The following is a 25,903-nucleotide window of genomic DNA, read 5'->3' on the forward strand; positions in this document are numbered from 1 at the left end:
GGCTCCGCACAGCCCACTCTCTTCAGAAACTTGGGACAAATTCCCCATTGGCCTTGGCCAGAGGCTATTTCTGTGGCACACAAAAGTGTACCCAGAAGCAGCCTTCCTGCCACCCAGTCAGCCAGTGCATGGGATCAAGCTTGGTTCCTTCAGCTTGCTCACCCCAAGGCTGGTCCTCTCCCCTCCTGGAGAAATCCCAGGAGAGCCTGGACAGTCTTTCTGTCCCCTCTCCTCCACCTTGACCAAGAGGCTTATTCCCAGATGGACCCTGGGAGCCTGGCCTGGAGCAGTTCAGGTTCCTGTCCAGTAAGATATGTCTCTCTTTACCAGGCTCCAGAGTATAATATTTAGGATGTAGAAACCAGCTCTGACCTGTTACAGCAGGACTGAGAAGCTTACCACCAAAACTCCCTTTCCCTTCCCCCTAGGTGCCCATCTGGACTACAGTTCCAGCTCCCTTGCCATCCAGGGTGGCCAGTGGAGTGTGAGCAAAAGCAATGTGTCTCGCTTCTGGGCTGAAGATGTTAGGCAGATGTGCCTCATCCACCTCTCTTTCCCCCACTGCCTGACCTCATGGCCTAGAGACAGCAGAGCCATAAGGTGGAAGGAGCCTGGGTGCCTGAATCTCTACTCAGAGGAAGGCTGCCAGCCAGTCACAGCATCTGAGCCTTTATGTGAGTGAAAAAAGAAACTTTGTGAGCCGCCCACATTTGGGAAATTGGTTACGATATGAATTTGGTGCTTAAAATTAAATTTCACCCTGCTCACTCCAACTCTGCTCTGTCCCCTCCCCTAATTGCATTTCTCACCTGAACTATGTTCCCTCCTCCCCACCCATACCATACCTTCAGTGAAGACTGAGTAACTTATGGATGAATAATTTCTGCTCTTAGGCTTTGCGAGCTGATGTTGAAAGCAGACCGGCAGGGAGGGTAGGCTCCTCCCACCACCTGCCTGTAAGCCTGGTTTCAAAGTATGTGAATTTGGGCAAGACTCCAGTCTTGCAGACTCAGCTTCCTCATCCTTGAAAATGGAACAATAGCAACTGCCCAGGCTACTTCACAGAGGAAAAGATCAGAAAGCTTGATATGCAGGAGCAGCTGCTCCGAGCAGATCCTCTACAAATATCATCTCACATCACTCATCTCACATGGGGAAACTGAAGCATACAGGGGCTTAAAAGTAACCTGTCCAAGTTCATGCAATTGGTAAGTAGCTGCCCCCAGCCCTAACTTGGTCTTCCCCATCTTCTCTCTCTAATCAGATGGCACCACCACCCATCTGGGTACTCAACCCAGAAACCTCAGATCATCCCTGCTGCTCTCTTGTCCTCACCTCCTATAGACAATTGGGCACCAAAGTCCTGTTTTTTTTCCTTAATAAATCATTCTCCAATCTTGCCCTTGCCACCACCCTGGTCCAAGGCCCCCACATGCCTCCTCTGACTCCTGCAGGAGCATCCTTGTCAGTCCCCATACAAGTCTTCTTCCACTCCACCATGCTCACCCCCAAGGCAGGCTCTAGCGCCTTTTTGGAAACGCAAATCTAGCCATGCCAACTCCCAGGTTAAGCCAGCTCAATGGCTTCCCACTGGTCTTATGACAAAGACTTGCTGGGCATGGTCTGCCTGGCCTGTGCGATCCAGCCTCTTCTCGAGCCCCACCCACTCTGCTCCTCCTCTCTCCATTTCAGTCATGGCAGCCTTCTTCCAGTCCCCTGAACACCCACCAGCCTCCCCCTCCGTAGAATCATTCTTTGCACATGCTGTTTCTTTTGCATGGAAAACCCTTCCTCCCTGTCTTCACCTGGTTGACTCCTAATCACCCTTTTTGTATCTCAGGTCTGGTGTCACTTCTTCAAAAACTTCCCTGACCTCCTTGACTAGGCGACATCCTCCTACAGCACTCATTGCTGTTATTATTTTATGTCTCTTTGAGTAATTATTTGATGAATATGTCTCCCTCATATGATTTTAAGCTCCTTGAGGACGAGAACCATGTCCATTTTGCTCACTGTTGAAACCCAGTGGGTGTAGAAATCAGTAGACAGTGTCCAGCACATAGCAGAACTTGAATATTGACTGAATGAATGAATCAATGAAAGCTAGAATTGAGATCTAAATCTTCATGACTCCTCTGCAAATTGCTGTGGGGAGTTGTATTTGTCTGCTTGGGCTGCCATAACAAAATACCACAGATTGGGTGGCTTAAACAAGAATGTACTTTCTCACACTTCTGGAGACTGGAAGTCCAAGACCAAAATGCCAGCATGGGGCTGCATATGGTGGCTTATGCCTATAATCACAGCACTTTGGGAGACTGAGGCAGGTGGATCACTTGAGGTCAGGAGTTCAAGACCAGCCTGGGCAACAGGTGAAACCCCCATCTCTACCAAAAAACACGAAAAAAATTAGCCAGGTGTGGTGGGCGCCTGTAATTCCAGCTACTCGGGAGGCTGACAAAGGAGAATCACTTGAACCCAGGAGGCAGAGGTTGCAGTGAGCCGAGTTCACGCCACTGCACTCCAAACCCAGCAACAGAGTGAGACTCTGTTAAAAAAAGAAAAGAAGGAAAGGAAGAAAGAAGGAAAGAAAGAAAGAAAGAGAGAGACAGAGAGAGGGAGGGAGGGAGGGAGGGAGGAAAGAAAGAAAGAAGGAAGGAAGAAAGAAGAAAGAAAGAAAAAGAAAGAAGAAAGAAAGAAAGAAAGAAAGAAAGAAAGAAAGAAAGAAAGAAAGAAAGAAAGAAAGAAAGAAAGAAAGAAAGAAAGAGAGAGAAGAAAGAAAGAAAGAAAGAAAAGAAAGAAAGAAAGAAAGAAAGAAAAAGAAAAATGCCAGCAGGGTTGGTTTCTGATAAGGCCTCTCTCCTTGAATTGCTCCTTCTCACTGTGCCCTCTCACAGTCTCTTCTCTCGGTGCATGTATGCAGACAGGAGAGCTGTGGCGCTTCCCCCTCTTCTATAAGGACACCAATTTATCAGATTAGGACCCCACACTTAGAACCTCATTTAACCTTTTTTGTTTGTTTGTTTTGTTTGTTTTTGAAATGAAGTCTCACTCTGTTACCCAGGCTGGAGTGCAGTGGCGCCATCTCAGCTCACTGCAAACTTTGCCTCCCAGGCTCAAGAGATTCTCCTAACTCAGCCTCTTGAGTAGCTGGGACCATGGGCAAGCCCCACCACACCCGGCTAACTTTTATATTTTTAGTAGAGACAGAGTTTTGCCATGTTGGCCAGGCTGGTCTCGAACCCTTGACTTCAAATGATCTGCCCACTTCCTCCCAAAGTGCTAGGATTACAGGCGTGAGCCACCATGCTCAGCCTCATTTAACCTTAATTACTTCCTCAAAGATCTTATCACCAAATCGGGTCACACTGGGAGTCAGAGCTTTCACATGTGATCTGGTGGAGAGATACAACTCACTCCAAAACATTCCATTCTCTGGCCCCCTAAAATTCATATTCTTCTCTCATGCAAAATCCATTCACCCCATCCCAGCACCCCCAAACGTTTTAACCCATTCCAACATCAATTCCAAGTCCAAAGTCTCACTGAATATCTAAACCAGGTATGGATGAGACTTGAGGTATGATTCATCTTAAGGCAAAATTCTCTCCAGCTGTGAACCTATGAAACCAGACAAGCTTATGTGCTTCCAAAATGCAATGGTGGGACAGGCATAGAATACGCATCCCTATTCCAAAAGGGAGAAATTGGAAAGAAAGGGGCAATGGATCCCAAACAAATCCAAAACCTAGCAAGGAAAATTCCATTAGATCTGCAGTCCATTAGGCTGTAGTCCCAGCACTTTGGGAGGCCAAGGCAGAAGGATTACTTGAGCTCAGGAGTCCAAGACCATCCTGGGCAACATGGTGAAACTCTGTCTCTATAAAAAATACAAAAATTAGCCAGGCATGGTGGTGCATGCCTGTAGTCCCAGCTACTCAGGGGTAGGGGTGCTAAGGCAGGAGGATCGTTTGAGCCCAGAAGGTCAAGGTTGCAGTTAGCCATGATCACACCCTAGCCTGGGTGACAGAAGGAGACCCTGTCTCAAAAAAAAAAAAAGAATGAATAATCCTCTTTGGCTGAATGCTCTGCCCACTGGGTAGCTGCATCACCCCCACCACCCTAGGTGGTAGACCCCATCCTGCAGCTCTGCTAGTCATCTTGCCCCTGAGGCACTGGGCAACATTTTGGCCCACTGAAACCAAGAAGGTGGCCATGCTCTCTAAAAATAGGAAAAAACAACCATGCCCCTGGGCCTGGGGTGTGAGTGGCAGCCCTGATAATCTCCAAATTGTCTTCAGGGGTCATTCTTCCCTTTTCTTGAAGGATAACACATGTTCAAAGCTGGATAACTCTATTGTCCTGTCCTGTAGAATCCCAGAAGTCCAACAGCCTTCTTTCATTCTGTTCTATTTTCTCTGTTTTCTTTAGTCCCAGCTGGAAGTGTTTCTGCTAGTATAATCCCATCTTTATTCCCGGTTTCAGTTGAGCTGGTTGAAGCTGAGATGGTTAAGTTTGTGGGAATCTTTTCATGGAGTGATTGTCCAGACAGGCCTTTGGTGTTCGCACCAAGCAGAGAAATGTGTTTTCTCTTTTTTTGAAATATGGACAGGTTGAGCATTTTCAAATCTTTAAATTCTGGTTCCTTTTTGCACAACAATGCCTTCAACTTATCTCTTTCTTCTTGCATTTTACTATGAGCAGTAAGGAGAAACCAGGCTACACTTTCACCACTCTGCTTAGAAATCTCCTGTGCTAAATATCCAAGGCCATCACTCCCAAGTTTTACCTTGGCTGAACACAATTCAGCCAAGTTCTTTACTAGTTTATAACAAGGATTGCCTTTTCACCAGTCTCCAACATTATGCTCCTCATTTCTGAGACCTTACCATAAGCACATTTAATGTTCATATTTCTACCAACGTTCTGTTTATGATAATATGTATTCTCTTAGATGACAGAAACTTTCTCTACAACTCTTTTCTTTCTGAGCCTTCACCAGAATTGCCTTTAATGTTTTTATTTCCACCAACAGTCTCTTCAAGGCAATCTAGGCTTTTTCTAACATGCACCTCAAAACTCTTCAGTCTTTGCCCATTATCTAATTCCAAAGCCACTTCCACATTTTTAGGTATTTGTTATAGTAGCATCCACTCTTGGTAGCAAAATCTATATTAGTCAGGGTTCTCTAGAGAAACAGAACCTATAGGAGATATGTATACATATGTCTCCTATGTATACATAGATGGTCCCCAACTTATGATGGTTCAGAATTATGATGTTTTTCACTTTATGATGGTGCAAAAGCAATATACATTCAGTAGAAACCATATTTCAAATTTTCAATTTGGATCTTTTCCTGGCTAGCAATATGCGGTATGATACTCTTTCATGATGCTGGGCAGCAGCAGTGAGCTGCAGCTCCCAATCAGTCATACAATTATGAGGGTAAACAACTTATATTCTACAGTTTACTATATTGCCAGATGATTTTTGCCCAACTGTAGGCTAATGTAAGTGTTCCAAGCATATTTAAATTAGCCCAGACCAAGCTGTGCTGTTTGGTAGGTTAGGTGTATTCAGTGCATTTTTGACTTATGATATTTTCAACTTATGATGGGTTTACTGAGATATATCCCCATCATAAGTCAAGGAACGTGTGTGTGTGTGTGTGTGTGTGTGTGTGTGTGTGTGTGAGAGAGAGAGAGAGAGAGAGAGAGAGTATCAGGTATTGGTTCAAGCAATTATGGAGGGTGGCAAGTTCAAAATTGGCAGAGCCAATGTCTCAGTTTCCATCTGAAGGCCAGCAGACCACTGCAGAATCGGGAAGAGCCAATGTTCCAATTTTAGGTTTATCAGGCAGAATTCTCTTTTATTCAGGGAAGGGTCACCCTTTTGTTCTACTTAAACTTTCAACTGATTAGATGAGGCCCACCTGCATTATGGAGGGCAATCTGCTTTAATTAGTCTACAGATTTAATTGTTAATCCCATTCAAAAACATCCTCAAAAAACACCCAGAATAATGTTTGACCAAATATCTGGACACTTTGTGAACCAGTCAAGTTGACACATAAGATTAACCATCAGAGGAATCATACCAGAAAACAGATGTGATCAAGGCTTAATGAGTATCCAAGACCAATGTAAGAGATTAGCACCAGGGCTAGAATTGTGATTTGCCATTCAGTCATTTCATACACATTTATTACACACCTATTACAAGTATCTCAGTTATCTATTGCTGTATAACAAATCACTCCAAAATTTTGTGGCTTAAAACAGCAATATCTCTCACGATTTTGTGGGTCAGGAATTCAAGTAGGGCTCAGCTGGTTGGTTCTTCTGCTCCAGCTGGCATCTTAGTGCCGCTCATTCAACTGAGTTAGTCTAGAAAGTCCAAAATGGCTGCACTAAAATATCTGGTGCCTTGGCTCCTCCACATGGCCTCTCTCTCTCCATGTGCTGTCTCATCATTCATGAATCTACCCAGGTGGCTAGCTAGGTGGCTAGATTCCTCGAGAGCATTCCAACAGGACAAGCTGCAAGATGTGAAGCAAGTGCTTATTAGATCTATACTTGCATCATGCTTATCAATGTTACATTGTCCAAAGCAAGTTACATGTTCATGCCCATGAGGGGAAGACAACAATACAAGGGCATGAATGTCAAAAGGTATTATTCACTAGGGGCTACCAATATAACAGTTCATCCCAAGATATGAGGGGACACTAGTCCTGACTCTTGTCCTCAAGTATCTCACAGACCAGTATAGCACTTCTGAAATGTATTAGAGATCACAGAATTCTCAACATCATTCATGCATTGAGCAAGCCCTAATATGAATTCCTGACATCTGATAGTGTCCCATTTTGTAAAGGCAGATGATCATATGATGATAAGTGTAGTCACATATTTATAATTTTCACACATATATTAATGCATTTTTCAACATAAAATTTTTTTTTTGAAACGGAGTCTCACTCTGTTGCCCAGGCTGGAGTGCAGTGGCACGATCTCAGCTCACTGCCAGCTCTGCCTCCCAGGTTCACGCCATTCTCCTGCCTCAGCCTCTGGAGTAGCTGGGACTACAGGCAACCACCACCATGCTCGGCTAATTTTTTTGTATTTTTAGTAGAGACAGGGTTTCACCGTGTTAGCCAGGATGGTCTTGATCTCCTGACCTTGTGATCCACCTACCTCGGCCTCCCAAAGTGCTGGGATTACAGGTGTGAGCCCCTGTGCCCAGCCTCAACATAAATTTTAAACTAAAAATGTTACCAGTTTTGGCCAAGCACAGCGATTCACACCTGTAATCTCAGCACTTTGGGAGGCCAAGACAGTAGGATCACTTTTAGCTCAGGAGTTAGAGACCAGCCTGGGCAACATAATGAGACCCTGTCTCTACAAAAAAATATAAAATTTAGCCAGGCATGGTGGCATGCACCTGTAGCCCTAACTACTCAGGAGGATGAGGTGGGAGGTCAAGGTTGCAGTAAACCATGATTGGGCTTAAAACAGCAATATCTCTCACAATTTTGTGGGTCAGGAATTCAAGTAGGGCTCAGCTGGTTGGTTCTGCTCCAGCTGGTATCTTAGTGCTGCTCATTCAACTGAGTTAGTCTAGAAAGTCCAAAATGGCTGCACTAAAATATCTGGTGCCTTGGCTCCTCCACATGGCCTCTCTCTCTCCATGTGCTGTCTCATGGAGACAGTGCACTCCAGCCTGGGAGACAGAGCAAGACCCTGTCTCAAAAAGAAAAAAAAATTACTAGTTTTGTGTGTTTGTGGGAGAAGACTTCTTACATTCCATGGTTTAGTAATGTTGCTCAAAGAGTTCTGGAAATACTGGCCTGGTAGGAATTTAAAGCTTAAAGAGAAGGGCTTTGGGTGTCTAGGACCATAAATGCAGGCTGCCCACAGTGGATCACAGTTTGTTCCAGAGGAATGGAAAGCCCTCCTTTCTGTGGGACTGCCTGTGTCCCTTGTGTCCTTTGTGTCCCTTGGCCTTGAGTGATGGGAGGTCAGGAGCATCATTGCTACACCACCTACCACCTGAGAAGTGTCTCAGACAACCCCTGTCAGGCGACTCCAACACATTCTACTGTATCAGTGCTGACCCTCTGTCACCTGGCACCAAAGGATCCCACATCTCACATACTGGGCAACAACCACCCTACTCTACCCCACCCCATCTCACTGCACTTCAGAATGATTGTGGCTATCAACAGACAGTTTTCAAGAGCTTAAAAGTTCTGTCCTGAAGCCCCCTCTCTGACGCACTGCATAAAGAAAGGCCCCCAACACAGACCACCTCCAGGAGCTCACTGAGCAAGCTGCCAGCCAGGGACAAGGCCTGCCCAGGGTGGACTTCATGCACCAGCTGCAGCAGAATCCCCAAAAGCTGCTAGGAGATTCCAATTCATTCGGTTGAAAGGGGCCTGGGAATCTTCATGCTTAGCCTCTGCCGTGAGGATTATCACAGGTCACAGGGTGCTAGGCCCTTTCCAAATTTAGGGTTTCTAGGTGGTAATTTCTGAAAGGTCCCCATGGACTGGGACCACTTTAGGACAGGAAGGGGCAGGGGAGGGAAACCAACCCTGAGATGTGGCCCTACCTGATGTCCAGGCAGGACACAGGTGACCGGCAGCCAGGGATTCAAGTCACTTCACGTGCCGAATGAGCTTTTTATTTTTCAGAGCTTTTTGTTTTTATCTTACAACCTCAGCAACAACTTGCTTCCACAGGTCCTCACAGAACAATCCTCTGAGATTAAATCTGTTTTGAGTTGTATTTTGAAAAAAGAGGAAATTGGATCCTGATTCCAGGTGGGAGGAGGGGAGAGAGAGAGGAAGTTCAGGAAGGAGGCAAAAGGCATAGATTTCCAGAATCTTCCTCATGGTTTCCTCTCATGTGCATCTCATCCTGGGCACTCCTACCCGTGAAGACAAAACCCAGCTCTGGCTTGAATATGCTCCCCACCCTTCCTGCCTCCCTCCCCCTCATTCCAAAGCTGCGCACAGCACCCCTCCGAACCAGGGTCTCTGGTCTCACCTGGTCAGCAGCTCTGCCTGAGTCCTTCCCTCCAGGACCTTCTCCCCAGAACAGCCCAGATCCCCCAGTGTCAACCCGTGGCTGGTTGCTCAGGAAGGACAGGGTCTGCCCACACAGCAAGGACCTTGGAGAGCAATGCTTAACCCAAGGTCTGCAGCACTGGGTCAGGCAGTGCAGGTAGCAGCATACTTAGTGTCTTTCCTGGGTCCTGTGGGCAGCCACGGAGCCCCCTACACACTGGCCCATGCCTGTAGATTGCCCATCATGTTCCTGTCTGATTTCACCCCACTTCTGCACATGAGCGACTCTTGCCTGAACTCTTTTCTAATCCTCTTGTGGGTTTTCCTTGAGAGCACATGCTGTTAACCTGGGGTTTACAGATGCCCCTTCTCACCCAGAGGTCTGGGAATAGAATTCAGGGGTCCATGAATGTGGGGGTTGTTTTATTCCTTTTTTCTCTTTTCTACCTTTCCTATGATGCTGCCATTCATGAGTTCAGATGGTAAAAAAAATGTATCTTTGTTTTCACTAAGCTCCAGCTGAAAGGTAGCCTTTCCTTTCAATATGGATGTAGGAAAAATCTCCAGTTGTATTTGCAGAACCTGAAGCTTTGTCACCAGTCCAGTCAAAATCACAGACATTTTTAAATCACGTCAGAGTTGTTGCAGGTCTTTTCAAATATCATTTATGTTCATCACCACTTTAAAATGATCACCATTAAGGTGTCAATAAAGAAGCACACACATTACTATATCAGAGCTGTTTTCTTAATGCTTTGGTAAGAGTATTTTAGTAGCATTGGTTTCTTCTGCAACCCTGTGAATTTCATTTTACACATCTGAAAACATTATTCCAAGAAGAGGTCCATCCATAGGCTTCACCACATGCCCATGGGGTTTATGGTACATGAAAGGTCAAGTCCTAGAATTCTCACACTCTTCAGTAGAAAATCACACCCCTAAATGTGTTCCTCTCCACTAGTAATTATGCTTTTGGTATTCTCCGGATTGAGAAAAAGGTTTTTTGTTTTTGTTTGTTTGTTTGTTTTTTTGAGATGGAGTCTCACTCCGTCTCCCAGGCTGGAGTGCAGTGGCTTGATCTCGGCTCACTGCAAGCTCCACCTCCTGGGTTCATGCCATTCTCCAGCCTCAGCCTCCCAAGTAGCTGGGACTACAGGTGCCCGCCACCGGGCCCAGCTAATTTTTTGTATTTTTAGTAGAGACGGGGTTTCACCGTGTTAGCCAGGATGGTCTCGATCTCCTGAACTCGTGATCTGCCCACCTCAACCTCCCAAAATGCTGGGATTACAGGCATGAGCCACCATGCCCGGCCAAGAAAAAGTTTTAATAGCAACAGCCCTTATGCAATGCTTGCCTTGGAACAAATGTGCATTTTATTCATTACAATATTATCTCCTAACATTTGAAACACAGCAGCCACATCGGTAGGAAAGCTATCCTAAGCCAGTCTGGTTCCCTGGCCCCACTATTTAGGTCCACTGAATTAGACCATCTGGATCTAGTAGGCAGAGGCATTGGGCCTCAGATTGAGTAAGCCCCATGCCCCCGGCACGAGGCTGAGCCCCAGGAATCACTCAACAGGCATGAGCTGATTGGAGCTGCCCTGAATTTGCTGGCCAGAGTGGAACATGGCTGGCTGGGTCTCCCTACTTCTCCCCCAGCCTCTTAGCCCATTTAGTGCTAAGTTGCCAGACTTTGCAAATAAAAATAAGAATGCCAGGTTAAATTTGAATTTCAAACAAATAATGAATAATTTTTAGTATAAATATGTTCCATGCAATATTTACAACACACTATACTAAAAAGTTATTCATTGTTTATCAGGAATGCTACGCTCTAGGAGCCCGTTCCCAGAGAAGTCCCTGCCATGCCCAGAAGAATCTGTGCCAGATTCTCTGGTGAGAGAGAACCCAGATTCTCTGCTGAGACTTCTACCTCTGCACAGCGTCTGGCCCCGGAGAGACACTATTCAGGGTAGGGAGTAGGGCCAGCGAGGTTCCCAACAGCAGCCCATAGCCCCCACGGCCCACACCTCAAGCCATGCCCCATCCCTGGCTAGGTCTCAGATCCCCAGCCATAAAATGAGAGAACTAGTCCAGGGTGGAACTCTAAACTCCATCGTGGCTCGGAATTAGTAACCCGAGAGTCTTTACTCCAGGAAAGAAGAATCTTTAACTTCTACTAGCATGAGAAGGATGTTTCCAGACCCAGAAGGCCTCCGCACTCAGTCCTCCTGAAGCAGCAGGCCTGTGCGGCCTCCATTCCCCTCAGCCCTGGAGCCCTCTCATGCAGCAGAAGCTCCCACAAACCAGCCCACCAGGGACACTGTTAGAAAGGACCCAAGGGCCAGGTACCCACACACAGCAGCAGAAGCACGGATGCACTCAGTTGGGGAGCAGTGGGGCAGAGAAACCCAGAGGGGATCAATGCAGAGAAGCCCTGACACACACGGACTGAGGAGCATTCCTACATGGTGCACACACATGCCTACATGGTGCCGGCACACATGCCCCTCACCCAGAGCACGCATGCATGCCCCACACAGACACACACACAGACAGGGTGCAGACCACACTCATGCACCCTCACACACTCACCACACATACTCTCACACACACTCCCCGAAGGCGACAGGAACACAGCCAATCTCAGTTCCATCCCCAGCCACCCCACATCTGTGGTCCTCATCCTGTACCCCAAATGTCCAAGGTGTTCCTGGGCTAAAGCTTCTCCCACCTGCCTCTGCAAGCTGCTTGGAGGGCAGTGGGGTGGTGGGGAAAGCGAGACAGTGCTTTGTTTTTCACATCGGGCTAAAGCAATAGATCACCTAAAAGTTGGATTCTGGAAATCAAGATGTTCATTCGAATGGTGGTGGTGATGACAGCAGCAGCAAAAGCCCCTGCCAGCACTCACTGAGCACAATCTATGCCCCAGTGACCACACTAAATGCTTAACATACGTTCCCTCATTTGACCCTCACAACCATCTATAAGGTAGGAACTATTACTGTGCCCATACATAGACGAGAAAGCTGAGGCTTGGAGGAGTTCAATGTCTCTGTGGAGATTCCAGCACCTGGCCCAGGGCCAACTCCAAAATACAGCCTTACGTGCAGAGCCGCATGATAGGACCCAGGGATGTTCCAGCCCAGCCGCGGTGCAGCCAGTGTGCACAGGCACATGCCCATACACACACCCCACTTGCAGAAGGGGCTGCTTAGGCAACAATTTCCTTGTGGAAAGTGCTAAAAAGGCCTTGACTGGCAGAGAGGCTTCTGCTTATTGTCCTCCAAGGCCAATCACTTCCTGGTCAGGTGTGGACCCCGGATAGAGCTCGCCCCCATAAGGCAGGTCTGTGAGATCCGGACAGGGAGGTGCTCGGGTCCCGTCGATAACTAGAGACCAGGTTATCTCTGAGAGGCCTGAGAGGAGCTCTATGGGCTCACTTTCCCCTGCCCTCTGTGTGGACCCCTGCCCCAGGGAGCCAGAGCTAGGCCCCTTGTGGCACAAGAGGTTTTCATACCAGGAGAGTGCCACCTCTGCTCTACAGCCAAGCACCCTGCATCACCCGAGCCTACCCCAGGAGGGCACAGAGACGGCCCCTGAAGAGCCCTCAGAGAGGCTTGTCTCAGGGTGACTAGTCTCTGGGACATTCTTAACCCCAACCACAGTGGGGCCACCCGGCGAAGCCTCCACCTCTGCATAGGGCCTGGCTAACAGCTGCTCCCAGCTGGAAGTTCTTCATGCGCCCCCACCCAGTCAGTCCCCAGGAGACGTGAAGGAAGCTTTGATGGGACCTATCAAAGCATTCTTGTTCTCACAGCTGTTTCCCGAAGGGCAATTATAGCCACAATAACCCCACACATCTGGTGAAGGGGTCCAGAGACTGTACTCTACCCTCAGCTCTGCTGGAGGGGTCCTGCCTATCAGCAGAGGGAAAAATGAATTGTGCACATCTGAGACTCAGTTTAGAACCCTAAACCATTAGAACTGGAAGGGGCCACCTATTCCCATTTTACAGATGACTAAACTGAGGCCAAGCCTGTTCCCAAAGACCTGCTCACACAGAGCTCGCTTCCCCTACAGACTCTCTAAACAGACCCTGGCTCCTCCTGCTCTAGCTCAGGTGAGCCTCCACTTAGACACTACCAGCCCAGGAAAGGGCGTGGGAGGGACCTGGGACTGTGATGGTCACATGGAGGGGAGGCTCCTTCTCTGTCTCCTTCAGAGGGATGATTTGCTCCTGCCTGAGCCATTGCCTCTTCTTGGATGCTATATTTATACCTCAATCTATGAATTTATTTCGATCAGGATTTCTAACCTGGGCACTGCTGACATATTGGGCTAGGCAGTTCTTTGTTGGGGTGGGGGCTTGCCTGTGTGTTGTGGGGTGTTACAGCATCCCTGACCTCCACCCATTGGATGCCAGTAGCACCGCCCCCTCCCCAAGTTGTGACAATCAAAATTATCTCTAGACATTGAGAAATGTCCCCTGGGGACAAAACTGTGCCCAGTTGAAAACCACTGACTTAAATGGGCTTAAGTGAGCATGTAGGGACTGTCTCCTGGGTCTTCCCAGGGGTGCAAGGAAGAAGGTGCCATAGATCTTCCTTCCTGAGGTGTGGAGCATCTACTATGGGCAGATAGGATAAAGCAGTGTGTGCCAAAAGATCCTGAAAAAGTCTAAAGTTGGGAAAAACCACAGAGGCTGAGATCCAGCCAGGGAGGCTTCCTGGAGGAGGTGAAATTAAACTGGGGACTTATGTAGGCAGCTGGGGGAGAAGAGATTTTGAGGGGAAAGTCTCAAAGACAGTAAGTAAGAGCCCAGGATGTGGGATTACTGGGAGAGCATCCTGGAAGGATGGCCACCGCTGGCTGGATTTTAATCTAGGGGGTGTCTGTTTGCCCCAGCTGCCTTCCTCCCAGAGCAGGTCCTGGAGCCCAGGGAGCAGGGAAGACACTGAAGAGGAAGGAGGGAAGGGGGATGGTAGGGTAGGGGATAAGGGCATGTCTGAAATCCCAGAGGGCCAGTTAGGGGCTTCTCCTCCCAGAATCCCCAGCACCCAGCACAGAACCAGGCTAAGGAAAAGCTGAGATGATGAAGCCACTGAGTTGGAGAAAAGGTCCGACAGGGGAGGAAGGCGCCTGGGCTCCGGAGGGCTGGGAGCACGGCCGCTGATGCCAACGGGGGCCCAGCCTGAGGGCGAGCCAGGGACCTGACCAACCCCAGCCTGACTTGTCAGGGTCTGTCCTTGCCCGATGTCCCCCCTTCACAGTACATATGGGATGGGAGCTGGGTGGGGGGCAGCCCTAATCAAGGCGTGGCTGCTGGACTTGGAGCTGACCACTGGCTCCCTGGCGGGCAGTAGACCTTCCGCAGAAGGATTTCAGCAGGTTCCTCAGAGCAGAATGGTACGCTCCTTGGCCTCGGGAGCTCCCTTCTCAGACAAAAGCCCTGGCTCCCCACGCCCCGTCTGGGCTCCCTGAGGCCTGGGTGCACGTCCTTCCTCCAATGGGGCTCCCTGAGGGCAGGGGCCGCTCCTTCCCTGTGGTCCCTGCGGGGAAACGCCGTGTGGGTCTGGTGCTGCCCACAGGGAGCTTCTGGGCCGACTAGCCAGCAGGGGGCGCTGTGGACTCAGACACACGGCCCTGGCCAACGATGCAAGGTGGCTGGATGGGTGGTGAGGTGAGGTCTCCCTGCAGTTCTTCCTGTCATATCCCCCGCTCCAGCCAGGCTCACCTGCCTTGCACAAAGCGAGGTCTTCACTTTCTCACAACTTCCCAGCCCAGCCCCATTGTTCTCCCTGTCCTCTGGCTGAGGAAGCAAGAGAAGCAATTATTATGCCCATTTTGCAGATAAGGAGACTAAGGTCATTCAGATGCCAAAAGAAAAGCAGAAGGGGCAGCAGCAGGGCGGAGTGCATAGCATCTGGACTTTGGAGCTAGCAGCCACTGGCGTACTGTGTGTCACCTCAGCGGCTCAGTCCCTGTTTGGTTGCAGCAACCCTTGGGGCCTTATTGAGCAAAGCACTGCAGTTGCAGCCAGGAAGAGGAGTGTGGCAGCCCACACCGTCGCCGGCTGAGGAGAACGAGTCTGACACTGGACCCTGCCGCTGGTGTGGACAGCACTGGGTCCTGGGGAGGAAGTGCTGCAGAGGGGAAGAGGTGGCCTCGCCCAAGCCCTCTTCTGGGTAGAGAGAGCAGACAGCCAGAAAGGGGAAGAACAGGAGGACTGTGCTGGGGAGCCCTGGTCCCTCTACACTTTCTCTCAGGTCCTAGCAATTCATCACAACAGCGGGTGCCACACGGATGCCCTGTGCTGCCCCTCACAGTGTGCCAGGCCCAACCACCCATCCTGGGACGCAGGTTATGTTATCCTCCCATTTGACAGATGAGGAAAGGAAGACCTAGAGAGAGAAAGTCACTTGTCTGAGGTCCCCAGTGGGAAGTGGGTAAAACGGGATACCCACTCCAGGTCTGCCTGGCACATAGCCACCACATAGGGTTGGTGGGGCTGCAGTCTAGGTAGAGAGAAGAAGGCCCTGTCTGCGGCCAGGGTAGGGACTGAGTCTGTAACTGGGAAGGCACCCGAGGGAGGAGCATGCTCAGCAGGAAGTGGACAGGGTAGGGGCACGGAGGAAGGAGCACTAGCCATGTGTCTTCAGTCAGGGAAGCCTCCTGAAGGCAGCAGAAGGGGACAGGGAGGAGGGGAGGGCCTTGCCAGCAGCCTGAGCATAGGTAATGAAGCAGTTAGGCCCAGCTGTTTCCAGATGCACACGGTCTGCGCCCAGCAGGGTCAGAGCATGAAGCTAGAGGGGCAGGCAGGGAGCCACCAAGAGAGGAGGGCACCATGGCATCAGAAAAAAGCCCCTGGCAGCTGTGTGAGGATGGCCTCAGAGTTCTGATTGGTTCCACTGGTTGTTCTTAAGGAAAGAGATGAGGATCTAAATTACTATAGAAACTGAGGGGTGGAGAGGAATGAGGAAGAGGGGATGAAGCCTTAAGACACCAAAGCGTTAGAACCCACCAGATGAGAGAGCCAATAAGACGCACTGGACAGAAGGCACTGGTCAGGGGTGGCTCAGCCTCTGGTGTGGATGATGGGGAGTGTGACTGTGAGCTAAGATGCAGCATTCAAGTGGAGGAATGCACTGGTAAGAGAAAGACAACTTTGGTTTCGGACAAATGAGTGCAAGGCATGTACGGGGCTCTGGAAGTGGACAGGAGCTTTGAGCTTAGAGTTAAAGAGGGATACGCGGTCAGGACAGGAGTGGTAGTTCTTTGTGAGGCCAAGGCAGGAGGATCACCTGAGGGCTGGAGTTCAAGACTAGCCTGGCCAGTATAGTGAAATCCCATCTCTACTAAAAATACAAAAATTAGCCAGGCACGTTGGTGCACACCTGTAATCCCAGTTAGGAGGCTGAGGCAGGAGAATCGCTTGAACCCAGGAGGCGGAGGTTGCAGTGAGCTGAGATCATGCCACTGCACTCAAGCCTGGATGACAGAGTGAGACTCCATCTCAAAAAAAAAAAGAAAAGAAAAAAAGAGAGGAATAAGGGCTCAAACTAGAGCTAAAGTCAGGCTGTACTCTTCAACTGAGGGAAGCAATCAGGATGGACTAGAATTTGAGCTTAGTCTGCAATCAACGAGGGAAGTACAACAGTAAGAACACCCATTAAATCTGGTTAGGTTGTGTTCTAGAATTTGGAGAAGGAGCCAAGGGTCTGAGCAGACCACAAGCCAAGTTCAGCAATGGTACCAATCACTCTCGAGGTGTGCACTTCACTAGAAGCATTCATAAGAACTCAGCTCAGGACTTAAAGGGAGCCTATCAGATCTGAGGCCAGATGTCATCAACTGACCTTAGATCATTGAGGTGGGATCTCTTCTCTGAAATGTTCCCTCTCCCTTTTCCCCTCTCTTCAGGGCCAGCCTCTTGGCTGGCCAGTGAACACTTCCAAGTACCTTCACACTTAATGCCTCAATCGCTCCTCCACTCGACAGGTGAGGAAACAGCAGTATAGTGAGAGTGGCATGTGTCGGGAGGAGCCCAGGCTTGCTTTGATCTCTCTCTGGGCCCCCCCACTCCAGAAGGTTGGAACAGCATTCTGCAGCCTTCCAGGATGTGGAGGGGGCAGCAGTGTTTGTGTGCAGTGGCGAGGCCGACCTCCAATGCCCATGGGAAGGGTGCGGTGGCGGGTGCTCACCCTGCCCAGGGATGCTCTCTGCTCCCGGACTTGTTTATCAGCCTACGGGGTGATCAGCATGACCTCAATGGTGAGGTTTTTGGGGTTTTGTGGTTTTGTTTTTTTTCTTTTTCCTTCTAAGGAACAATTTGTTTTGGTCAAACTAGAGCAAAAGTGACTGGTGTTCAGACACCTCTTTCCCCAGCCTCTGGCAGTGCCATTGGAGGAACTGTCCCCTGAGGGTCATAGAGGAAGCTGGCAGCTCAGAGGGTTGCCTCTTGTCCCTGCCCAGCACCACCTGCTTCCCCTGACTGCCTCCCTCGCATGCCAGGCTTGGGCAGCTTCCCATCACAGACTGAGGTCCGGCTGGGGAGGCCTGCACTCAGCCCCTCCCTGGGGCCACTCAGCCTCCCCGCTCTGCTGTCCAGCTCAAATGGTGGGGAGGACGTAGAGTAGGACAATTCAGGGAGAGGAACTAATCCCCTCCCTCATCCCACTGGGATGCAGAGGAGGAGGCCAGGCTGAAAGGGAACCATACACATCTCCGGTCACTTCTGTCACTGCTATACTGACCCTACGGCGCTTCCCATGTGCCACTGGGCCTGCAGGTCGGTATTGGGAATGGTGAAGGTGAGGGGATGCAGAAGGGAATGCTAGGCTGTGGCAGGGAAGGGCTGGCCTGGGCTCCCAGGAGGTGAAGGGCTAAGTCCCAGGGCATGGTGGCCAGACACAGAGGTGGACAGAAGGCCAGCAGGCTGCCCCATCTGAGCCTGGGAGAGCCTGGGAACCCAAAGGCCCATCACAGAGGCTAGGAGGCAGCTGTGTCCACGTGAGACAGAACTCAGGCTGGACTTGGGGGTGCAACCCCAGGATAAACTGGACACATTGAAGGGCAAGCAGCTTGGCCTCTGTCCAACAGGAAACTCCCTCTCCACAAGGAGAGAGGGCATGAGCACAGAGTAGGGGCGCCATGCATTTCCCAGGGCTTCACTGCAGACAGCATCTCCTGGGAGGTAAACTGAGGCCCCTGTGTGCACAGCAAGAAACTAGGGCAAGCCTCTTGGGGCTAAAGGTCAAGGAACGGAAGGTTCCAATTTACCTGCCCTGGTAGTTTCTGGCAAGAGACCTCCACCGCCTTCCCTTCCAGGATATGCCAGGCTGCAGGCTACAGTACCGAGAAGGAGAAGACGGAGGCGGTGGTGATGTCACCCGAGGAATTAAGTAAGCAGGGGAGCTGATAACATCGTCCAGCCAGGCTCGCTGTGGGCAGGGTGACTCACTGAAGACGGCCCGCGATTGCTGGGTGATTGTTGCTGTGCCCAGCCTGTGGGGCTGGGGAGGAGGAAGGGGGCCGGGCCCACAGAGCTGTGACAAGTTCCTTACCGAGGCCCCTGCTCAGGGGAGAGACCTCAGTACACAGTGTCCTCCACCTCTGAGCCCAGGACTGGCTCAGGAAACAGCCCCCCTCTGCCTGTTGCGATTATCTTTGTCCACAGTGTTTGGTGTGTGTTTGTGGGGTGTGTCGGGTGATTTTCCTGCCCGCAGCCCGCTGGGTGCTCCAGGTACTAGCGATTGCTCACAGCAAAGCACTCGCCCCCTCCCTGGTTGGACAACTGTCTGTGGAGACAACACCGGATGGCAAACTGCTAACCGCAACCACGTGGCGTCCTTACAGAGGGAACAGCCTGTTCCTCCCGCTACAGGCACCTGCAGACCTGCCCAATTCCTGGCTCCCTTCTCCTTCAGTCCCTGCTGAGGGGATGGTCCTTTCCCACCCGTAGGGGCACCATGGACTGTTGTCCAAGTTGAGAACTGTCCAACTTCAGGGGGTACCATTCACTTCGTAGTCTTCGTGCCAGAAGCTATGGCTGTCCACAGTGGCCCTGCCCCTTCCCTTTTGTAAATTACTTCTCAGTTCCCTCCTCCACCAGAATTATCACACCAAACTTTCCCCCATGCATACTTGCTTCTTTATCGCCTGGCACTCTCATTCATTCATTCCACAAAAAATTGTTGAGTTTGTGCAAGGTACTATTCTAGGCAAGGGAACACAACAGACCCTCCTGGAGCTCATGGAGTTCACATTCTAGCATGGGGGAGAAACAATAAATAAATAATTGAATACATAACACTGCAAGTGACAATAAGTGCCACCAAGAAAACTGAAGCCAGCCCAGGGGGAGAGGGTAACAGTGCCCTACTTCAGTTAGGACTGCCAGAAAGGCTTCTCTCTGGGGAGGTGGCCTCTGAGTGGAGACCTGCAGGCAGCAAAGGAGGAAGCCTTCCCGGCAGAGCCCCTCCCATTGGCACCCAGTGCCAAAAGAAGTTTCTATAACCCATCCTGGTTCTGCCAGGAGCCTGCGGCATGGCCTGGGGCACTCAATTCCCAGTGCGGGCTGTCTATTTCCTCTCTGACAAACAAGAGGCCTAGTCGCACAGTCTCTTCCAGCACAAATTCACCCACCTGTCGGCTTGAGGAACATGACAGGAATCTGGGTTGGAAGGCCAACTCAGCCACCCACAAGCTGTGTCATCTTGAGCAGGTGACTCAGCCTCTCTGAGCCAGTTTTCTTTCCTATAAAATGTCAAGGAATTGTGGAGGATTAAATGAGGTTGTGGAACTGAAACCACCTGGCACACAGTGAGTGCTTCATGGATATTTTCTAGGGCTGCGCCTGGGCGAGGTGGGGCGAGGTGGGGCCTGGGTGTGCAGTGAGAAGGTGCTGGTAAACGGCTTCCACTGAAGGAGCCTGGAGAAGGCAATGCTGATCCCAAGAAGCAAAGCTCTGGTGGCCGTCCAGGTCTGCAGTGGCAGGGCCCAGGCAGCTGGCCCACGCTGGGACCCTACCTCTACCCACCCCGGGCCTGTGCACTCCCCACTGACAGCAGCTGGTGGGACAGGCAGGGAGCTGCAGTGGGGCCCCCAAGAACTGTCACTCCGCGGCCTAGCTTTCAACTTCCTTTGGGGCCCAAGCCACTCAGTTCAACACCTCTTCCTTCCTCCTTCGCTCAGGCTGTTTGTAGTGAGGGCCAGCCACCCTCAGACTCCAGCCATGGTGCTCCCTCTCAGCTCCAAGAGCCCAAGGCAAGGAGGTGGAAGGTTAATCAGAGTCCACCCTGGTCAACACGTCTTTCCCAAAGCCTGATGTGAGTTTAGGCACTTAGACCCTGCCAGGCACCCAGAGGAACATGCAGGTGCTCAGCAGGTGCAGGGTGCGGGCAATAATACCAACAGCAGTAATAATAACTAGCCTTCTTGGCTGCCATGGGCCAGGCACTTTCCATCTAAGACCTCGCTTGATGTTAATCCTGAGGTGTGGGCGTTTTTTATCCCCTTTCATACTTGAGGAAACCGAGGCTCCAGGAAGTACGGGTTGTGGGGTGTTGGCGGCAGGGTTCATGAGCCTACTTCCTGCAGGAAAGGAGCCTTGCAAGGCACAGGGGATCTGGAGAAGCAGAAGTGGAAAGACGGGTGGGCGGACCAGCCTGAGACTGGGGAAGGGCCTTGCAGGGAATTCCTGTCCCACAGATGCCTGCAGGCCCCAGTGTGGGGCCCCTAGCCCCACCACCCCAGCCCAGCCCGGAGCTGCTGTGTCACAACCCCTAGAGTGGCTTGGGACTCTGAGTCTCCAACAAGCTCCCAGGTGACCTGGAAGCAGCTGGCTCAGTCTGGGAGGCCAGAGCTGGGCTGCAAAACCCTGACAAGGCCATTTCTCGGCCCTCCTGACTTTGAGGCAGGAAATGATCATCATGGCAGCTAATATTAATGGACAGCTTTCCTGCACAGTAGATGTTGTGCTAAGCACTTTGCATGTATGAACCTACTTAACTCTCACAACAGTTCTGCAAGGGAGAGAACCTGGGCACAGAGGCTAAGTGGCTTGCCAGTCCTACAGAGCTGGCATTGAACCTGGACATCTGGCTCAAGGCCACACTCATCTCCTCACAAAGCAGGATGCCTGGGGTGGAGAAGGCCGCAGGGCAGGGTCTCGAGCACTGGGTCCGAGTGCGGGGCTGGAGCTGGCAGCAGCAGGTTTCTGAGCAGGGAACCAGCATGCTCCCCAGGACTGGCCACATGGTGTGTGCATGAGGGAGCCCTGGGCAGACAAGCTCGACACCACTAAGGGCTGAATGTGGAACCCGTCCCGCAGGGATGTGGTTTTGACATGAGAAGACAAAAGAAATAACGCTTCCCTCAAAGGAAAGAACTGACAAACAAAGCTGGGCGCCCATGCGTCGGGCACAAATACTAAAGGTGGAAGTTCAGACACTAGGAAGGGCGCCCACAGCCACTTCCTCTGCCCCCCCCACCCTGTTCCCCTGCAGCAAGGCCTAGTACAGATAGGTGCACAGCTCCTGGGCCTGAGGTCTAAGGACAGCCAGCCTGGGGGGACCACCTGTCTGTTCACATGTGTGTGCAAGACGCTCAGGGAGGAAAGGCCTCTGTGTGCTTGCTTGCAGGGGGTGCCTGTCCCCACCCCAGCCTGCTGCTGCAGCCGAAGAGGACAGACACCCTGACTCTAATCTGTATCTCTGGGGCCTCAAAACCACAGCCACGTCAGCTGCGCGTGCATATGGCTAGGTGGGAGGTGGGGCCACATATGCAGCGAACGCAGGTGTGCGCCAACATGCGTGTGCAGGGCGGACAGGCCCCCACGCCCCGGGAGGAGGACAAGTGGGGTGGGTGGTCTAGAGATCCAGTGGCCGCCTGGCCCCTCTCCTTCCCCTGCCCCCACCTCCCCTCTGAGGAGCAGCCATGGCTTTGAGGACCTCCCTTCTTCCCTCAGGCTTCTCTCTGCTGTCAGCTCCGGTGCCAATGACAACCTAAGTAAATGTCTATAGAGCACATAAAATGGCCTGGCAAGTTCTGGGCAGTGGGGAGACATCAGTGAGAAAAGTAAAGATTCCTGCCTTCCGCTAGGTGCGGTGGTTCATGCCTGTAATTCCAGAACTTTGGGAGACCAAGGCAGGCAGATTACCTGAGGTCAGGAGTTCGAGACCAGCCTGGCCAACATGGTGAAACTCCATCCCTACTAAAAATACAAAAATTAGCTGGGCGTCATGGCATCCGCCTGTAGTCCCAGCTACTCAGGACGCTGCGGCAGAAGAATCCTTTGAACCCAGGAGGCGGAGCTTGCGGGGAGCCGAGATCATGCCACTGCACTCCAGCCTGGGCGACAGAGCGAGACTCTGTCTCAAAAAAAAAAAAAAAAGATTCCTGCCCTTGTGGGGTCCACATTTTGTTGGGAAGGCATAATAGACAGAATAAATACATTCCTTTCTCTTTTTTTTTTTTTTTTTTTTTTTTGAGATAGGGTATCCCTCTGTGACCCAGGCTAGAGTGCAGTGGCGGGATCACAGCTCACTGCAGCCTCAAACTCTTGGGCTCAAGTGAACCCCCTACCTCAACCTCCTGAGTATCTGGGACTACAGGTGTGTGCCACCAAGCCTGGCTAATTTTCTATTTCTTTTTTGTAAGGACGGGTCTTGCTATGTTGCCCAGGCTGGCCTCAAGGGATCCTCCTGCCTCATCTTCCCAAAGTGCTGGGATTACAGGTGTGAGCCACTGCGCCCAGCCTCACATTCTATAATCCTTATGTAGGCAGTGGGTTCTATGGAAAGAAAGAGGGGAAGCAGACAGAGCTGGGAGATGAGGAGTGCCGGTGGGTGCAGGGGTGTGCCCTCACTCAGGTCACCATAGTAAGCTGGGTGCTCCAGCGAGGCCCCATGAAGAGGCCAATATTTCAACAGGAGTTTGGAGAAGGAAGAGCCAAGCAGAGTCTGAGGGAGAACATTTCAGACAGAGGAAACAGCTAGAACAAAAGCCCTGAGGCAGGAGCCTGGCCAGGACTGAGGGAAGGGCAGGCGGTGGGGTGGCAGACTAAACTGGCCATGTGCCTCCAGGATTTCCAGTGCGGTCCATGTGAGGATGACTTGGCTCATGGCTAAAATGATTCTCTAGTCTGTCAGGAAACTCAGGCTAACAGCAAAGGCCTGATTTCCAGTAGATGAAAGAGAAAGGACCCAGTAGTACCTGCAGGAGAGGCCACAGGGTTCACAGAGGAATCGGTGCTCTGGGAGGAAGAAGGGGAAAGAGAAGGAGAGGGGGGTTTACATCAGAAAGAACCCTGCTTTGGGGCCCAGCCTGGGGGCCCCTAGAGGGTGCAGGGGAGGGAGCAAAGGATGGGACCGGCTACCCTGAGGCCCACAGGTCTCTCTAGGGGGCCAAGTCTCTGTGTTCCCAGGACCCCCACGAGCCCACCCTGGGAGCTCACTGAGAGACTCCAGTGTAGAGTTCCATCCTGCTGCCTGGAGACTCAGCTGCTCCCCACAGGGAGGAAGGGAGCTCAGGACGTAGCCACCTCTGCGCACCTGCCTCTGCCTGCTGGAGGCCGCCAGTCCTGCTCACTAGACCCTACTGAGGCTGCTGCCCCTCCTTCTCCAAAGCACCATTAAACAACTCACGTGGGGGGCTGGGGGAGGTGACCCCAGGAGGTCTAGCCTGATGGTTGAACAGGGGCAGGGATGTGCGCCTGCATGCCCACCTTGCCCTGCCACATGTGGACAGCTGGCATTCTAGGAGGCAGATCCGCTGGAAAGCAGTCAAAGCCGTGGAGTATGTGATTCTGATGGAGGGGGTGGTGGGATTCAGCAGGGGGAGCTTCTTATGGCCTAGAAAAGTGAGGGGGCTTCTTGGAGAAGTGGGCTTGACCTGGGCGTTTCAGGATGGGAGTAAATTTGAAGGAGTAGAGAGGAGAGAGGATACCTCCATGTGCTCACACATTTACACACACATTTACACTCATGCACACACCCAGTCCCTTAAGCCCCCCCATCCATAGGTGCTCACAGCCAGCAGTATGCACATACAGCTCACACACAGCAAAGTAATGCGCACACTCAGAAACACACGCGCCGGGGCATTCACGCTCTTATGAGGCATGCCGATGCTACAAGGGTCGCCCACATACACTCTGGGCACCAGAAAAATATAGGCCCCTTAGAAATGGGCTTGGGAGAAGACGAAGATGTGTCTGCAACGCGTAAGAAGAGCAGAAGCTGACAGGTGGCAGTGGGGGGTGGAGATGGGGCGACAACAGATATGGAGACCTAGAGAAAGGCAAGACCTACAAACACACCCACTTGCAGACCACACATCCGTTACTGTCAGCTTCAGACAGACCCTGCAACCTTCCTGCCTTCGAAAAGACACCGCTTAGTAACTACGTGACACGATGCGCGTCATCTAGCCTCACCAAGGTTTGATGCTGTCTTCTATAACGTGAGGATTTGATAACACCTGCTCGTCATGCCAAATTGATTTCCTGTGATTTGACAGGAAAGTCCTGTCTAACTCCAAAGCACTGTTCAGAATTCAGCCAACTTCTCCCACCTCCAGAGGGATGCCTCTGGCCAGGCCGCCCTCCCACCAGTCTCCCTGCCCCTTCTTGCTCCCACTATAGTCTTTGGCCTACCCTGCAGCCACTGCTCTCCTCTTTGGCCTACCCTGCAGCCACTGCTCTCCTCCTCCATGCCAGCCTCTGTGATTTCATCTTATTCATAGTAAAAGACAAAGTCCTTTGCCAGGGGTGGGGTGGGGTGCTTCCTGATCTGCCCTCCCTAGTTCCCTTATCTCTCCCCTTCTTCCCTCCTCCAGCCACCTGGGACCCCTCGCTGCCCCTCACTCACCTGAGACGTGCTCCCCTCTCGGCGCCCTTGCACTGGCCGTTTCTCTGCCTGGAACATCCCCAGGGCTCCTCCTTTAGGATCTACTCAGATGACTTCCTCTCAGGGAAGCCTTCCCAGGTCACCCTAGTGAACACTGGGCCCTCACCACAGAACTCTCTAGCCCCTTACCATTTTTTTTCCTTCTCCTTGGCCTCTTTACTTCCCAACACAATACATATTTTATTTGTTTGCCTCATTTATTGTCTGTCTCTCTTGTCAAAATGAACTCCATAGGGGCAAGGACTTTTGTCTGTTCTTTTCTCAGCTGTGATCCCCGGCTCCCAGAACAGTGCGTGACTCATAGGACTCAATAAAGATTAAGTGAATGAATGACTGAAATGAGACAGCAAATCAGTAAGCATTTATAAAGCACAATTAAGAAATAGAAGCGGGGCTGGGCACGGTGGCTCATGCCTGTAATCCCTGCACTTTGGGAGGCCGAGGTGGGTGGATCACCTGAGATCAGGAGTTTGAGACCAGCCTGGCCAACATGGTGAAACCTTGTCTCTACTAAAAATACAAAATTAGTAGGGCATGGTGGCACACGCCTGTAGTCCCAGCTACTCGGGAGGCTGAGGCAGGAGAATCATTTGAACCCGGGAGGCGGAGGTTGCAGTGAGACCAGATCGTGCCACTGCACTCCGGCCTGGGCAACAGAGTAAGGCTCCATTCCCCGCCCTCCCAAAAAGATAGAAGGGGAGGGACCAACCCTGAGTGAGGCATCACCATGTTCCAGGAATTGCAAACACAATATTCCCTTATTCTCCATCAACCCTGGGGAATCATTCCGATTTTACAGATGAGATGAGATCAGAAAGGGGATGGCCTACAGATGGTCACCGACAATTCCTCTCCTCTCTGTATTAGAATGCTGTTCTTCCCTTCAAAAGGTGGAGCCAGTTCCCCACCACACACAC

General features: G+C 51.2%; 1 long non-coding RNA gene across 1 annotated transcript in view; it reads right to left on the reverse strand.

Moving 5' to 3' along the window:
- The window catches only part of LOC119627225 (uncharacterized), a 46,353-nt gene extending 21,071 nt beyond the window's left edge, over positions 1-25,282 (reverse strand). The window contains exons 1-2 of the long non-coding RNA XR_005243316.2: positions 24,948-25,282; positions 19,723-19,833 (exon numbers count right to left, since the gene is read on the reverse strand). This is a non-coding gene — a long non-coding RNA (uncharacterized lncRNA). The remainder of the gene's footprint in view (positions 1-19,722; positions 19,834-24,947) is intronic.
- Positions 25,283-25,903: the final 621 nt, after the last annotated feature.

The sequence above is a fragment of the Chlorocebus sabaeus genome, chromosome 14, assembly GCF_047675955.1.
Source record: "Chlorocebus sabaeus isolate Y175 chromosome 14, mChlSab1.0.hap1, whole genome shotgun sequence".
Classification (NCBI taxonomy): Eukaryota; Metazoa; Chordata; class Mammalia; order Primates; family Cercopithecidae; genus Chlorocebus; species Chlorocebus sabaeus.